Raw genomic sequence first — 18,273 nt, forward strand, 5'->3', positions numbered from 1 at the left:
TGGGTAGCACTTTACTTACTGTTATGGCAAAAAAAACAAGTTTTTTTTTATGACCTTGAGATATTTGAGAAAAACTGATATTTTTGACAATCAAGGTGGAAGAAAAAAGTTTGTTTTTTATTATTTTTTTGATGAAAAATAATTGCATATAAAAAAATACTCTAGTTTTTTTCTAGAAATGTCGTATAAACATGATTGAGGTGAATTTTGAAAGCTTAAATAATAAGCTTTTAGATGATATAAAATTTACTATAAGTTGTCATGTAAAAATATTGACAGTAAATGTGTACAGAAAAAAAAGTTAAAAGTTTTCATAAAAAATGTGTGATTTCAAGAAATCATTCTTATATTTTTTAATTCTTTAGAAGAAATATAAGGCTTATTGAATGTATAATTTTGTTTTCTTGTAAACTTTTGCATATAAAAAAAATTGACAATGAGAAATGCTTATTTTAAATTTAATTAATTTTAATTAATTTGTTCGCTTTTTTAGAATTATGGTCCGTTAACCGATTTTAAAGACAATAAATAACACCGGTCTGAAAGGAAATCCTCCTTTAAATAAAACTATACTTTTCTAAAGGATTTTTGTATGCTGATTCCGAATCCGAAGTCAAAATTGATCTATCACGTCACGTTTTTTAGATATTCCCCTTAGAAAATCTCAAAAACCCATTTTTTTTTGCTGTTTTCGAAGAAATATTTTGGCATAATATAATATTCTTTAATTAAAATTGTTACGGTTTAAGAAAGAACTTATTTCTTTCTATATCTTAATTTAAGTAAGTTTAGTAGGTTTGGCATATCTTACCATAAAAAAACCGATCTTTAAAAATTAATATATTTTTCTCCCTAGAACAAAAATATACTTTTGTAATGGACTTTAGTGCGCTGATTTTGAATCCGAACTCAAAAAATTTCGGTCAGCTCTGGTTTTTGAGATATAGTAGTGTTTTTTTTGAGATTTTCTAAGAAAAAACTTGATTTTGTGATACTTTAATGCGAATATCTCAAAATCCTCACGTGATAGAATTTTGACTTCGGATTTTAACTCAGCACAACAAAAACTATAAGAAAAGTATACTTTTGTTTCTAGGAGAAACAAATCTGAAGCTTTACAAGGCAGTTTATCGAATGGTTTATTACAAACAAGATATTTCTAAATAGATAAATAGTATATAAAATTACAAAACACGTACAAATTTTGTTTAATGTATTTTATTATGGTTTTCTTTATATATTTGACTTTTTAAATATAATGGGCGTTGATATTTTACATTTTCCTTAATTAAGGTGTTTTTGTTCATGTAGGATTTCCTAAAAAGTGAAGGATTTCTATATTTCTGCTTTTTTTGTAAATCAGTATTTTAAAATATGAGTAATCATTAATGTAAAAGGACATATTTTGTGTCAATCGATAGGCCATATTACGAGGAATAATTTCTCCAAATTTGAGCTACAAACAGTTTTAATTTTGCACGAGTTCAAATGAATCTAAAAGGTTGATTTTTTAGAAACTACCCACATTTTTCAAAAATCATTTTTACAAAAATGGTACCTGATAGAATTTTTCTGAAACCAGATTTAGATTCAGGAAAGTGTAATCTTTCATAATATCAAAACATTATTTGAAGGAGAAAAAAAAGTTAAATTTTGCAGACCAGTGTAATTATAGTTGCTTGAGATGCTAAAAATTATTATGTAATTATAGCTTTACCGCTAAAAACTCATTTGCACTGGTTTATACCTACTCCTAATAATTTTTTTATTTTAATTTTCTCCTTTTGACCTCTGAATATAGACCTTGTTTTTGTAGAGTTTTAATTTTTAAAAGAAAATTACAAAGGTTCATACAAGTAACGAAAGTTAAACTTTGAAAACTTAGAGAACAAACAAACTTCACCTATTCAATCCTATTTAAATGTTAGACAAAGTTTCTTTTCTCTTCAAATCAGGATACATCGCATTCCAAGAAAAGTTGAGAAAAATTGTTAATTAAACTTGTGGGTCAACAAATCACACATTTCTTTATCCATTTCAGTTATTCCAGCTATTCTTTTACTACTGTCACAATAAACACAAAAAAAAAAGAAACAACACACAAATCAGTTCTTATGTAACGCATATCCCATTATTCACTGGTGGATGGTCTCTTTCCTTCAATAGGCAATCATCTTGGGTCAGAATCTTTAGAATTTGCAATTCATTTCATGTAACAACCTCCTTCCTATAGCAGCCAGATCCTCATGAATAGATATCTGAATAAGGTTTTAACAAAAGGGAAGATACATTAGGTACTGTCTATTTTTTTTTTCTTCTTTTCTGCTCATATATCTTTTTTTTTTCTGTTCTTATTGTTTAGATGCCCAGTCAGAAGAGCGATGGTTTCCACAAGTTAACACTGTGTATTTTTTTTGTAAGTAATTTAACCATTGGGCTTTTGTGTTAATGTTGATTGTTGGTTCTTATAGTCTTTTGTAGACATTTCAGTAGGATAATACATTGAGGTAGGTAGGTATATTTTGGGAACAAAATTATAATAACCTTAATTTGGTATTATTTCTAAATAATTAATGTTTTATTTCCTTTCGTAAGATAAAAGATGTTGTATTTAAGTTCATAATGTCCTTTAAATTTTCCTACATCTCGGGTTTTATATTATATTGAAGTATTCACTGCAAAATGGATCCCACTTGTTGAAATTGAAACTCTTTCGCAAGCAGAGTAACGCACCAGTAACGCACTTTGGCACTGGAAATAAACCTACATTGACATAGCTTTCTTCAGTAGCAAAACAAGAAGTTAGATTTACCTATCACATGTTCACATGTCAACATTCTTCTTCTTACATAAATACATGACCCAGTTTTAATGATTGTGTAACGTAACACCTTCTCGTGTATCTAATTTATCTATGTGATAGATTGGAATTCAAAAGTGATTATATACCTTCATAATAGGATACAACATTTGGTCATCAAAAACCAAAGTGATCCAATTAGTTTGCCATAACCGGAACAAGAGACAAACCCAACTTAATATTTTTTTTTTCAAACTCACACTTTCAGTGAATGCCCCAAAAAATTCAAAGAATCATAAAAAAAAAAAAAAATCGATCGACCCACCGACCGGCTTCTTTACACACAGAAAAAAAAAAAATAAAGTTAAATAATAACGCTTACGGCCAAATCATTTAATAAAAGCAACCCGTTTGTATACTAATTTTTATGCCATGCGACTTTGGTTGGTTCCGAAAATAATTTAGGTAACTATAAGCTTCATTCTTTCCATAGCATCGTCGTCCGTCGTCTCTTCTGCCTGAGGCCTCTTGTGTTGGATACCCAGATACAAGATACGACAAAAAAAAATTATAAAAAAGAAAAACAAAATAGAGAAAGTGCGAATAATAAAAGTAAAAGAAGAAAAAGAAAGAAAAAAAAAACTCTTCGAACAAAAAATCTACTAAAAGTCTCATAAAATTGTCAGGAACACCCAAAAAGGTACAAAAAAACTCAATTTTTTTTTTATTTTTTTTTATAAAATAGCCATTTCCTACGTCAATTCATTGTCAATGGTTATGGCTTATGGCGCTGATGACAATGATGACGGTAAGACGGTGGAGTGCGGTTAAGCCAGACTTTGTGCCGTCATTAACATGATTCATGACTTAGTGCGAGTGATACCTACTCAATTCAATACCTACTAAACATTTGAACGTGTTCAAGCGCAAATATTCATGACGAAATATTACGCAATTATTAATTAAATATTTATTGCGGAAATCTTCTTGAGAATATTTACTTAAGGAACCATATTATTTGTGATGATGCTGTGTGTACCTACAATCACGATATTGCTCAAAATATTTGCCCTGCAATTACGAGTAAGTGTACAAGACTTTGGTTTTTATTTGCAAATATATTGCATAGAAGAGGTATATTGCAAAATGAGCAAAAATTGCAAGTAGGTTTACTCATATTAAATTGGTCAGTGGACCGAATTTATTGCTATTTTATTTGTCGTTTTTATTAGCCATAGAGCTTTTGAATCAATATTATAGTCTGGGATGTAAAATGGCAGTTTGATTTTTAGTTTGGATATGTTAAGCAAGTTAAGCATTAAAAAAAATCGAATTTGTGATAAAAATTAAACATGACATTATCATTATATGAAATTTGATAAGAAAAAGTGCACATTCCAAAAGCCCATAATATGGACCATTTGCCCCAATTGGGTAGGGGTATTTCCATAAACGTCAAAAATATCTAGTTTTGATTAAGCGTACCTCTAAAAAAATCGATTTTATGCAAACAGGGTTTTTTCTATTACATCTATTTTCTATTACATAATGACCCCACAAATTTTGCAGAACTTTTGCAGGCAATCTTAAGAACAATTGAATCGTTTATTTCAGAAACAGCATAAGTCCATTTTTCCCAAAAATTTTTTTTTTGAGATTTCTCATTTATGTATAGTTATTCATCTTCTGAAAAAAAAAATTAAGTATGTCAGACCCCCCGACCCCCCCAAATACGAAAACTGAAAGAAAAGGGTTCAAAATATATGGAAATATTTCACCCGGTGACAACATTTTTGACTGCTAAATACATGACTTTTTACCAGTTTTAAGTTATTTTGGCAGCAATCTTGAAACGCACATCCTTTTTTTATACATCTTTAAAAAGGTAAGGAATTACTCTATCAATATCTATTTAATTCATTAAAATTGAACTCAGGGTTCAAAAGTTATAGCCAGATTTCCTCGAGGTGGCAGCGTGTTTAACTCTTGAATATATGACATTTTATCAGTTTTTAATTATTTTGGCAGCCATCATGACACTCAAGCTTAAAAATTATACATCAATGAAGAGGTAAGGATTTAATCTATCTACTGCTATTTTATAGATTAAAATCAGAAGCAGGGTTCAAAAGCCATAGCTAGATGAAAACAAAAGTTTTACCAACAAAAATTCGTTTTGAGCAGAAACGACATAAGTCCAGCGACCTTAAAGGCTAAAAAACCCGCTAAGACTTGAAAAAAGGTTTATATTTTTTATATTTTTAAATGCGTCTTTAGCTAGATTATAACTCGGCATAGGTACTCTAAATTTGAAGTGTTGTGGAGTTTTAACATAAAAAACAGTTTTTTGTTGCTCCTGAAAAGTTGGTTCTCATGGACTTATGCTGTTTCTGAAATTATCGATTCAATTTTAATAATTAATGACTGAATGTTCATAAACGTCAGACAAAAACCAAAAACGACCACGGAATAAGGTTTGTTCAGCAAGGTTTGAGCAAAATAATATTTCCTTTTTCAGTTTCTAAAAATATTGTTTGTAAAAATTTTTAAACCGATTACATTAAGGTGGCACAGAAAAAAATACTTTCTTCTACTTTTAATAGAGGAGTTAACAAACAAAAATGGTGTGGTTCACATATTTTAAATAAATTTATCGATGGAAAAAAATATTTTTAATTAGAGTGTTCAGAAAAGTTTTTCTTGATTTTTTGAAAAAAATGAGTTTTAGTGCTCATAAAGTTTGTAAGCTGCGATTTCTTGGTATCGTAATATTAAATTTGCATCAAATTAATTATACATATGTATCGATTTTGGTTGCTTTCCAAGAGTAAATGTTAAATAGCATTTCGCTGAGCCCACTAATGCGTATCGTATATACTCAATTTTATATTATTTCATAACAAATATTTTACAAACTTTCCCTGAAGTGAAAATCAATTTTTTTTTTCAATTAATTTGAGAAAAATTCTCACCACCCTAAAGGCAAATATTCTAAGTTGTTTTTAACTTATTTATTAAATTTGTTTAAAATTAAAACACATTGCTTAGCGGTTCTAAGAATTTTGATTTTTTTTTTCTTAGGGTGCAAACAAATTTATTTCACAAAATAATTCAGTATGAGTCCATCTTAAAAAAAAAAAGATTGCTGCAAAGCTTTAAGAGCATTTAATAAATCGTATGAGATCAAGAACACCAAAATATTCTACTAATTTTTTCACAAAATTCAAAGTTTGAGGAACACTTTTTTCAAGAACACTTCATTCAGTTTACTTTATTTTAATTTTACAGATAGGTACTGGATCTATAAAAATGCATATCTTAATAATGTATGTGTTGCCGTTGTGTTGTAATAGATTTTTTGTACATTTGAAGTCGATTTGTGAGAAATTTGCTTCTACCACCTAATCGATTTAATCTTATCCTTCACTCTAATATATTTTTTTTCTGTTAATAATCTAAATAAATTTGTGAAATTAAAAAAAAAAAAAATGTTTTGAAAAAAATGATTTTTAATAAAAAAAAATAAGAACAAAACGGCAACACCGGCATTTTTTAACTCATATAGGTTAAAGTATTTTTCATTACCGACGTTTAAGAACAGAAATTATCAAAATTGGATCTAAAATTTGCTTTAGTTACTCCACTAAAACAAAATAAAACGATAACAATGCAAAAAAAAAAAAACAATATTTTTGAATTTTGTTAACAAAAAATTGCAAAATTTTCGAATAAATTGCTCAAAATTGTTTAACTGTCTTAATGCTGGTAGTAAATAACGTTTGAGCAGAATAAATAGCAATATAAACAAGAAAAATGACTTAAACCGAGCAAAATGCATAAAATTACCGATAGGTATATCGAAAAAATAATGATGCCAATCGATTTCTCAGGTTTAGGGGGAAATAGTCAACAGCACACACATGTCTCAAAATTTTTTTTAACAAAACTTGGACAGTGAAATTAATGAACTCAGAATAATATTCTATACCAAAAATTATAACCTGAAGATTGCTAACTGACATAAACTCACTATAAAGGTCAAAAACCCAAGATATTAGTTTCATCAAAGTAAGTAAAGTAGTTTAAAAATTTTAGAAAATAAGATTAAAAAAAAAACTCAAAATTTCATATTTTGTGTATGTCAAGGTGATTTTCTATTATTTCTGAGGCCATTATAACAACTCAAAAAAAAAAAAAATTATTGTATTTCCTTTCAAAATATTTATTGGAAATTCAAACACACAGTAAAGGAGTGAAGTTTCGCATCTTAAACGGAAGAATCACCATTGTCTAAAAAAACTGCCATGACTACCCCTTCAAAAATCCATTGTTTGAGGAAGACATTTTTGAATACACACACGCAAAAGGCATTGTATCACAAAACAGTATCTATTTCAATATTGGGTGATAGTCCGTAAAAAATGAAATTGAAAATTCCTAACAGATATCATCGTCTCGTTTGATGAAAAAAAAAAGAAATACACAAAAATACAAAATAACAAAAAAAAATAAAATCTCAAATGACATTAACGTTTCACTTTTCTTCTTTGCATTACAATATGTTGCTACTGCCGTCGCTGCTGCTGGTGCTGCTGACTGTTGTAGTTGATTTCATGAGTCAAAGCCTGGCAAAACCGAATTGTTATGAAATTTTCAAAAAAAAAAATACGCTCAATAACCTCCACACAATTTATTCATGTTCACGTACCGACCCACATGTGTGCCTATCAGTACATCCACCTAAATGCTACGTGTTTCGGATTTTTTCTATTTTTTTTATTTTTATTAAAATTGGTTTATCCAGGTAAAGTATTGTAAGTAAGAATTTTCCATTTTTTTTTTACAATTTTGTTGAAACTTTAAAATAGATATCGATAATTTTGTTGAAAGCAGATATCGATAACATCAATAACCTATTTTGAATAAATTTTTCAAATGAAACGAAAAATTAATTCAAAATACGTTATCGGTGTTATCGATATCTTTCAACAAAATTATCGATATCTACTTTCAAAATTCAACAAAATTGTTGAATGAAGGAAAGTTATCACTTTTGGAGTTGAAATTCATAACAACTTGCATTCCCAGGAAGATCACGTAGCGTCGTAAAAGTATTAAAATTAGCATAAACATGCAACCCAGCAGGATCTATAAGCTTTACAATTTTTTATTCAATCGATTTCTGTATAGGAACAAAAAAATATCGTCCTCTCCAGATACATCAATGATGCCACGGACGAAGCCTAAAAATGACAAAAAAAAAAAACGAAAAAATAACGCCGACGAAATGAAACTATTAAGCAAATCATGATCACGGGCGCTGATGCAAATATTAATGAAGCCTTGGAAGCCTTTAGGCCCGGATCACGCATGCTGCTCGGCTCGCTGTTTTATGAGAAGGAAATTTGTTTATTTTCATTTTTTTTCTGACCGCATCATTGTGCAATTATTTTTTACATCTTTTTATCTTTTAGTTGGTAGTTTATATTTTTAACATCAATGAATCGCGCAGAAATAAAAAAAAAAATAAAAAAAAAGGTGAATTTTACTGAGTCATGTGGATGAAATTAATGTGCTTGCTCACACGCTGACGACCGATGCGACGATGACACGCACAAGATGAAAGAGACATGTTTCCGTGGAATGGTGGCGGCGACACAGCGTAGAGCGGCAACGTTATGGAGAACCTGGATATGGGCATTGCAAAGTGATAAATAAGGATGCCAATTGAAAGAATAAATAAGGTTTCAGCTTATGGGAACTTATGAAACGTATCATGGCAAATGGGTGCCATTGCCACTGCCTCTGCCGCCATGAGGGCTGGAAGGTTTTAACTTTATACAATCTTGTATACGCGACGAGAAGCAATTTGTTGTAGACTCAATTTGTGGTTACATCACTTTTTTGCATGACCGATTACTTCGCAACGTCCAGTTCAGTCTGATGCTCATATAGTGCCTGATGCGATATTTACACTCGAGGCATCACAACCATCGCACTCTGTGTGTTGCAAAATGCTTGGTTAAGTGGTTAGCAATTTCTGACCATCAGTAGACACATGCAAACCTTCACAGTGTTGTAGCTCTTGCGTTACAAATTTAATAATTTATAAGAAATATGTAATATTTCAGGACTTGTAGCTGCGTTTACATTTGGTGTATATTGGGTTCAATGGGTGGTCCCGAAAATTGGTTCGTCTTTTAGTTAAATTATGCACATTAAATGGCGAACATAATGAGTGGGTATTTATCACATGAGAACCTCTCGGCATCGACACGTTTCTTTTAGATTAAACAGCGCTATTAAATCGACATAAAAGAGTTTATACATTTAAAGAGCACCTGGTTTGAGGTTGAATAAGGACTGAAAAATTGTTCATGCTTCAAGGACTTGATGTGGTGAAAGTGATTATGAAAAAAAATTGATTACCAATTTTGCGTTGTCAACTATAATTTATAAATATTTTCTTGAACTGGGTTTAATATAGCCTTAAGAATCCTCCTTCAATGAAATGTATAGAAGCTGGATTATAAGCAATAAACTTGCGTAAGAATATCATACTTATTTCGTACAAAATGTATCAAAACGTATATAAAATGAGACAATGATTACTTGAGACAAAAAAAAAAATTAAGACGTTTGGACAAAAAAAAAATCATGTGTGCAATTCACACGTGGTTGAAGTGAAACCTTAAAAATAATTTTAAAAAATTGAAAAAATATAACTTTTTTTTATTCACTTTTTTCATATGACAACCTACAACAAATTTTATACCATCTGAAAATATTTACATCGACCATGTCTATACAACATCTACAAAAAGAGCTAGAATTTTGTTAACCCAATTAGTTTTCATAAAAAAAAGCAAAACAATCAATCTCTTTTCTCTTCTAACGGCATTAAATATATTTTTTAAAAGACAACCTAGGTATATTAAATTTTATATCTTTATTATTTCACCTTTTATATGACCCTTCAATCATATTTCTACCATGCCTACAAAAAAAGTAAGAATTTTTTAAAGCCAACCATGTCAAAATTTCAAACAGAGATTACGGTACTTCTATGCTGCTGGCTGGTCATCGGCAACAAATCTTCACAGGTGTTTTGAGGTATTGTTCAAGTTTTTCAATTAAAGATTATATAACTTGTAGAGCACGTACCGTTATGTGTGATAAATTAAATGAAAGGTAATATTATCAGCATGCGTATTAAAGTTAAAATAAAATTGTTATGCGCTCTAGATCAAAAGATATAACGTGTTTAGAAAAAGAATATCTTTTCACCGTTATCTCAGAATTTTGAATATCTATTAAAACAAAAAAGTTATAATCAATTGATTTTTCGTGTCGCTTTTTCGTTTCATCTTGTTTCAAATCACTACAATACTAAAGAAGTTTTCACTTCAAAAATCTTTAAAAATTGAGCAACATGAAGCAAAAAACATGTATTTTTTTCGCTTGGGCCTAATAATATGGCAAGGTACTGTAATTTTATTACTTCCTGTCATAAGTCCAAAAGTTTCATAGTATTCTCCCTAATTCAATTCTTATCTAGTGGTATTCAAAATGTGCTGTTTCCTACTGAGGATTTATTTAGTAAACACACGGAGCACAGTAGGCCCACATGGCCTTAGGCGTCTCAAAAATCTGTAAATTTTTTGTCTCTTGAAATATAATTGAGTCGAATTTGCAAATGCATTAAAACATGAGGCAAGTTTTGAAAAGTAAGATTATGGTTCGACTTGGGCGTTTCAAAAATCTGTAACTTCTTGTGTCTGAAAAGTATTAACTCAAATAAAGAACATATTACTCAATAAATTATTTGAGACACTGTTTTTTCAACTAATATTTTTTATGAGTAGCTATTAAAAGATTATTCAAAGTATTTAATTTATTTATTTATATTTAACATTTTTTTAATCTATATTGTTCTTATTAAAACTTAATTTAAAGTTAAAAAAAAATATTTAGGCACTAACATAAAAAACTTTAAAATCTGTGTTTTCAAATAGGTTTTTATTTAATTATTATTTCTATCTTCGTGACCTTTTAATCTTAGGATTTAATATATGGTTTTTATTTAATATTAAAAAATTAATTTAAAAATAATTAATTAAATAGTTTTTATGTTTTTCGAAAAATTCATCATCTTTTAAATACAAACAATATATTTGTTTTTATTTTTAAAAAATCGCCTTTCTGTGTAAAGTAAAATGATTCAAGGATAAGGAAAGGCGCTCCAATCTCTCACTTCGAAAATTTACCTTAAGAAAAATGTTACAGCATATCAACCTATGACGCAAGTTCCAATAATCTATGGTGTCTTTAAAAAGTTAATTACTACTCTTCCTCACTTTAATATTCTTTGTTGATTTATACTTTTTCTTTGACCTTCTTTGGGTCATCAACACAATGTGTAAGGTGTTTGTAAGAAACTCATAACAATATTTCATGTCCAGTTCCTGAAGGCTTTTTTTGAGTGTTTATTTGTGTCTTATAGCAACCGGGAACATTATTACTTAATGAATTGTGATTGAGTGAATGTTTCGTAGTCAAACATAAGAAATAACCTTTGAGGTGTAGGTAGGTACCTAAAGTTGTTAATGAGCATTTCAAATTATTTGCAATAATTATATATGGATCCTAAGGGTCCTACCAGATGATATTTTTAATTTAATGTGTAATTGATGATTTTTTTATTTAAATTTAAAATAAAAATTAATTACTAACATCTATTCAAATTAAAATAAGTTGAAAGCTTCAAATGGTATTTTTTTTATGACTTTTTATTAATACATTTTTTTTATTATATGCAAATAACCTCAGTTTATAGTCGTCGGAAAAGAAAACAAGAGAAGGCTACGGAAAATTCTTCTGAAGCGTATGTACATTTTGTAACATTGAGAAAAAAATTCTGTTAAAGAAAGAATTATTCTGTTAAAAAAGAACTCACTTTTCAAAAAAAAAACTCAAAAATCACATAAAAAAAAATGTTGTTATACCTTTTTAGCAATTTCTCAAGTTTCCGTAAAAAATGTGTTGGAAAAGATAAAAACATAAAGTTAGATATTAAAATCATTTACACCAGAATTTTCATCTCTTAAATGAGTGGGAATATTATTTGACTATACTATTAGTGAAAACAAAGAATTAAAATTGAACAGTCTTATCTCTTAGTTAAGATTCATTTCATGAATAGTTAGTCCTCCAAGAATTTATTATTTAAAAACCTACTTTCAGTAGTGGCTGGCGATCATGGCTTTTAACGAACTGGAAATGTTTTCATGAGAGCCTGGCATAATCTGGAAATTTAAATTCCGGAAACGAAAAATCCATAAAGGCCAAAATCCCGAATGTAAAACATAAAAAGGAAAAAACTCCTCACAAAATTGTCTGTTTTCTGAAACTTTAATAGAAACATAAAATAAAACACCAATTAGGTATAAAAAAAACGGGTTGGGGTCAAAATTCTGCCGGGGTCAAAATTCTTTTGTCAAAATTCTGCTTTCAAAATTCTGCTTTACAAAATTCTGCTTTCAAAATTCTGATTTTCAAAATTCTGTTTTTCATAATTTTGTTTTTCAAAATTCTGCTTTTCATAATTTTGTTTTTCAAAATACTGCAAAAAATTAAAAAAGGGTTTGGAAAATCATCTTCTTGAAAAATGATCTGCTTATTTGATTACTTACCTTAGTAATTTGTCATTCTTTCAATGCATATTAATTTTTGTTTTATAAATGAATAAATTTGAAAATATTAAGAAAAGGTTTTTAATACTAAAAATTTCCGAAAATAATTCAAAATTTTTTAATTTATCAAATAAAGATGAATATTCAAAAATTTGAATAAGAAAAGGAATATTTTGTATCAATAACATCGGTTCCAATAATTTATAGAATTTATTTAAAGAAAATCAGTCTATGCATTTTAAAAAATATTTGCGACACTTAAACAAAAAAATTTAGGAAAGTACCAATGTTGAATTACATTAATGAGGTGTATTTTTCTTTAGTCAACGCATATGCTATAAAAAAAAAACAGAATTGGCAGAATTTTTTGGTTAAGTATAATAATGGCAGAATTTTGAAAAGCAGAATAGAAAAAAAAACAGAAATTTGATAAACAGAATTTTCGTTAAAAAAGCAGAATTTTGAAAAGCAGAATTTTGAAGCCAGAATTTTGACCCGATCCCTAAAAAACATATAATTTGAACTTAAATATTCAAGCCGAAATCCCGAAAATTCTAAATCCCGAAAACCCAAGATCCCGAAAAACCAGAATCCCGACAACCCGAATGGGATCTCGAAATCCCGAAAAATTATATGAAACGAAAAATTCGCGCAAATTTTTCATTATATAAAATTTTTCGTTATTTCGATTTCGAAAACAATCCTAAGTGTGCAAATTAAGGTGTCAACCTGTGAAAAACAATATAAGTGTAAGTGTATGTATTTTGAAGAGTTGTTTACTTTTTCTGGTTTATTTTCGTGATTTTGGCTTTTCTGGGATTTTTGGGATTTCGGTTTTTGGGTTTTCTGGATTTTGGGCTTTCTAGATTTTGGATAACGGGATTCTGTCCGGCTCCCTAAAAATAATTACTAGTACAAAATGCAATGTAATGTATACATTTTTCAAGGTATAGTAAATACCTTCACATTTCACATATAATTCTGAAGCAAAAAGAAAACAAAATGGGTTTTGAATTTGTCATCATAAGATTTATCATTTTTGAATAAGTCAACCAAATATGTATTACAAAACAAATTAATCTCTTAAACCATCAATCTTAGGTAATGTTTACGACAAAAAAGTATAATTCCTACACAACCTACTTTCAATTTATTATTATTGACACAAATAATAATTATATTGATTCCAATGAAAGTAAAATACCTCTGAAGGTCATTCACAGTTCACATGAATTCAAATTTTACTCACAACCAATCATATATTCAAATTGTAATAAATGAAAAAAAAAAAAAAAAAAAATGATAAATAAGTTTCTCCCGTTCGTCATTTCAGATAAAATCATGTCAACTATCCTATAAAACTGGTATAATGGTGAAATAAAATTCATTTTTCTCCCAAAATACACTCAGATAAACTTTATTTCCCTTCCCGGACGTTTGTTTGTTTCCAGAGAGCAAAGGTCCGGAAAAGAGGCTGTTGCATAAGTATCTTCATCATCAATTCTATCTAATTTCCATATGCTTAAAGATGCAATAAAAAAATGAAGATAAAAAAAATGTTGATAAAAAATTCCCACAATCAACGTAAATAAATAAAAACACAAAAAATAAAAAAAAACAAATGATAATCGAAAAAAGTATCTATAAACACAAAAATTTGCATATTATGTGGTTCGAACTTTCATTAAAACTAATTCGCAAGCATGTTGTAATCATTCGGATGACTATCTTTCTCCCTCTCATTTCTCTCATTTCTCTCTTTCTATTACTGAATTTGTTATGAATATTTTCATAAGCACGCCTGGGCCCGGTATAGACCAGGCGCTATATGACTACAAGTCAATAGAATTTGCATATTGTTGTTTTTTTTTTATTTTTTTTTGACGAAATCACTTTTATTTTCTATTTTTTTGGATGTCGATTTGAAGATATTCATAAGGCAATTCATTTGGAAGGAGAAAAAAAGAGAGGCACACAGTCTGCTTTGGATAAATCTTTCGACTGATTTGAGATTCAGTGAAAGTGATGAATGGAGGGAGAGACGGCCGTGGTTGTTTGTTTTGATTTTGTTTTTTTTTTTTTTTAATTTTTTTTTTTAACTTCGGTATTGTTGTCATTGTAGATATATCCGGAAGATACTACAACTTTAGGTCTTGAAAATTTGAAAATTAAAGAGCATTTTTGTTTAAAATCAGTCCGTTTGTCTTCAATTACTTTCTTTAATAGTTAAATGAGAGTGATGCGTTTTTGAAAGTTCGTCGAGTCTTTTTTTGTTGACTTAGGGTCAACTTTTTATGAACGTCTCATTAAACCATTGGAAAGCATGTTTCTCCTCAAAAAAAAAAGGTACTCTGGAAAAATCATAAATTCATTTTGACTTAAGGGCTTCCCACTTTGATATGACACTGATGTACCTAGAGGTCGTACAAGCACTTAAAAACTGTTTTGATGTCAATACCGGGTTGATTGACATACAAATTGGTCATCTTTTCCCAGAAAAAAAAAAGATTAAATAATACAAAGTCAATATTAGTTTTTTTATTTTTTCATCTTAATGTCTTATAACCTTATAAGTTGGAAAGTTACATATATTTATAAGAAATAAAAACCCCATGATTAATGGTCATATGAATGAATGACTATAACAAACGGATTTACAACTTTTTCTGTTAGATCACGCATTGTTATCGCGTTAAGTATCTACCCACTTGAATCGTTTTTTTTTGGTACCAAATAGTGTGCCTTTTTATTTAATCGGCTTGTTTAGCTTTTATGTTTTTGTTTTTTTGGCTTCTTTTAAATTGGATAAGGGAAAAAAAAAGTCTATTAAGAAGTTACGTCAGATGGTATAATAGTTAAATTTGCATAAACCAATAATAGTGGATTTGATTTTAAACAAGAAAGCAATATGGTCATTATCATTAGGGGATAATTAAATGGAGTTTTAAGTTCGATATTGATTTCGTCTGCTCTTTTTATTAACTTTGGTAGAAAAAGTTGATAATAAAAAAAAAGAAACATTAAATTTGTTTTTAGAAAAAAAAAAAAAAAAAAATATGCGAGGATGGTCGCTTTCAAGTCACCATCAAATTCCAGTGACAATAATTATGATAACCTTTCAGTTGATATATTGTTTAGGTTTTTTTTTTTTGAAAACCTAGTTCTGTCCTGTTAGTTTATTGACAAAAAAAGCGAACCAATGCTGTAATTAAAATTTAGAACGTTTGTTGCACTCGGAAACAAACACTAAACCTGTGATTAAAACGGAAGGAAACCTCAATGAAGTGGTCCGTTTTGACATCATCGAACATACAATAATCAAAACTATGACCCAAGTGTTCTAGCCAAACCGTTTCTTACTGCAAGAAATGTAATATCCCGCCAGTGGCGTAGATAGGGGGGGGGTGGGATCAGGGGGATATATCCCCCCATTGGGATCGATAATTGTGCAGTATAAACAGTCATGAATAAATAAGTTGAAGAAGCGCACTTTGAAAAAAACGCTATGGATTTCGAGTTCTTGATTAGCTTAAAGGTTATAAATATGGTTTACCAACTTTCGTTGCCATTAAGTCGGTGTTTCAAAGAGTGAATTTAGACTTGGTCCAAGCAATGGAGCTCGCTAAAGATTTAAGGGATCAACTAAAAATTAAACGGGCAGAAGACGACTCATTTTCGAAAGTTTTTTGTATATGGGAAAAATTAGCTGAAATCCTTGACATAGGCGTTAAACATAAGAATAAAGTGAAGCGACAAAAGAATCGTTCGAACCCTTCGGTTCAAAGTACAGCAAAGAATATTTTCGTGTTACTGTTTTCAATCTTTTTCTCGATTTCTATGTAATGGGCCTTGGAGAAAAATGTACAAACCATGAAAACACACTAGAAGGGTTTCCGGTTCTTTCTAAGGATTCTTCGTCTGAAATAGTAAATAGACAAAGCAACTAAAAAATTTAATGAAACTGTTGAGTTTTACCAAAAACTAGACCACATAAAATAGAACAAAAACAATAAGATTTCCTTATAGTTTTCATCCAAGAAGGAAATATTATTTAAACAATCGGGATTTCCTAATTGTTTTACCGACTTCCAAAAAGGAGGAGTTATTCAATTCGTCTGTACTTTGTTTTTTGTGTTTGTCACCTCATAACTTTGGAATAAGTGAACCAATTTTGATAATTCTTTTTGTAGGTATTGAAAAGCTGGTGCCTGTTCAGTACCATTAGAAAAACCATAAAACCTAGTTTTGATCCATGGAAGTCGGTTTTGTTTTTTTAATACAAAAAAATACGATCATGTACGGGATCACCTATTCCAACTTACTATAGAAATATTGGTCACAATTTTTGTTCTAGTGCCAAGTTAGAAAAAATACATATGAAATTTTTACAAAAAAATTTTGAAAGATTTTGTACATGAAAATAATAAGAAATCTCTATGGAAAAACCTTATTAATTGTTGATATTAATAAGGTTTCTTCATAAAACAGTTCAATAAGGAAATCTGTTGGTATTTGGGTGGTCCTGGTCATATTTTTCTCTGTGTGAAGAATTTAAAACTCAGAAAAGATATTTGATTAGAAGGGAAAATACTTCCTCTATGAACTCATTGAAAGCGCTCGAAAGCTGCACCGAAAAAAGTTGTCCTGGTATTTATATTTTATTAAAGATATTAGCTACATTGCTGGTTTCTACGTCAACTACCGAAAGAACTTTCTCCAATTTAAAGAGAATAAAAACAATACAAAGAAGCATTATTAAAACTTAAAAAAAAATTTGCGAACTAGATCTATCCCCCCCCTTAGCAAAAAGCTATCTACGCCACTGTATCCCGCTACATCCAAAATGAAATAGAACCGTTTTTTTTTTCGGACTTTCTCGTAAATAACTAAACTGATTTCAAAAAATTTGTTTTGTATTTTTAAAACAAGTTTCAATTTTTTTTTAGTCAATTTTATGAAAACGGGTTGATTTAATGTGTTAAATATAAATTTCTTAAGAATATAGCATAGGTACAAGAATTTTTTGTATTTTTTTTTTTGAAAATTTTGTATTTAATAAATAGTGTTTTTTAAAAAGGGTTCCTAGAATTTTCAAAACAAAAAAAATATAAAAATTGTTATATTACAAGAAATTAAATGGCATACTTATACCTAAATGTTTGTTTTATTAATTCTATAAAAAATTTAACATTCTGAGCTAACTTTTACCATAAGAGCAAGGACACATGTAACCTAATGGGACATTTTATCTCATAAAATGTCTGATGATCTTTCTTTTCAATTTTGTTTTGCAAAACCTTCAATTTATTCTATGAGATCAATTGCACAATGAAAATTTTTCATTTGCAAATAAGTACTTTTCAAAATCTTTTTGGCAATACGACCCCTGGGACTCTGTATAATTAATGCAATAAAAATATAAAAAATACTCATTAACAATAATAGCTTCTATCTTATGTTTTAAATAAAAAAATCATTCAATCAAAAATCATTAAGTAATATTCCCCGTTCTTTAGGACACAAATAAACACACACACAAAGAGCCTTGAGGAACTGGACATAAATAAAATTGTTATGAGTTTTTTACAACCACCTTACGCAGTGTTGATGACTGCTGATGACCCAAAGAAGGTCAAAGAAAAGGTATAAATCAACATCAATATAATAAAATTGAGGAAGAGTAGTAATTAACTTTATGACACCAGGCATTATTAGAAATTACATAACATAAGTTAGGTTGTAACTTGTAACATTTTATCTTTATAAGATAGTTGCTTTGTC

Source organism: Episyrphus balteatus, chromosome 3, assembly GCF_945859705.1.
Source record: "Episyrphus balteatus chromosome 3, idEpiBalt1.1, whole genome shotgun sequence".
Taxonomy (NCBI): domain Eukaryota; kingdom Metazoa; phylum Arthropoda; class Insecta; order Diptera; family Syrphidae; genus Episyrphus; species Episyrphus balteatus.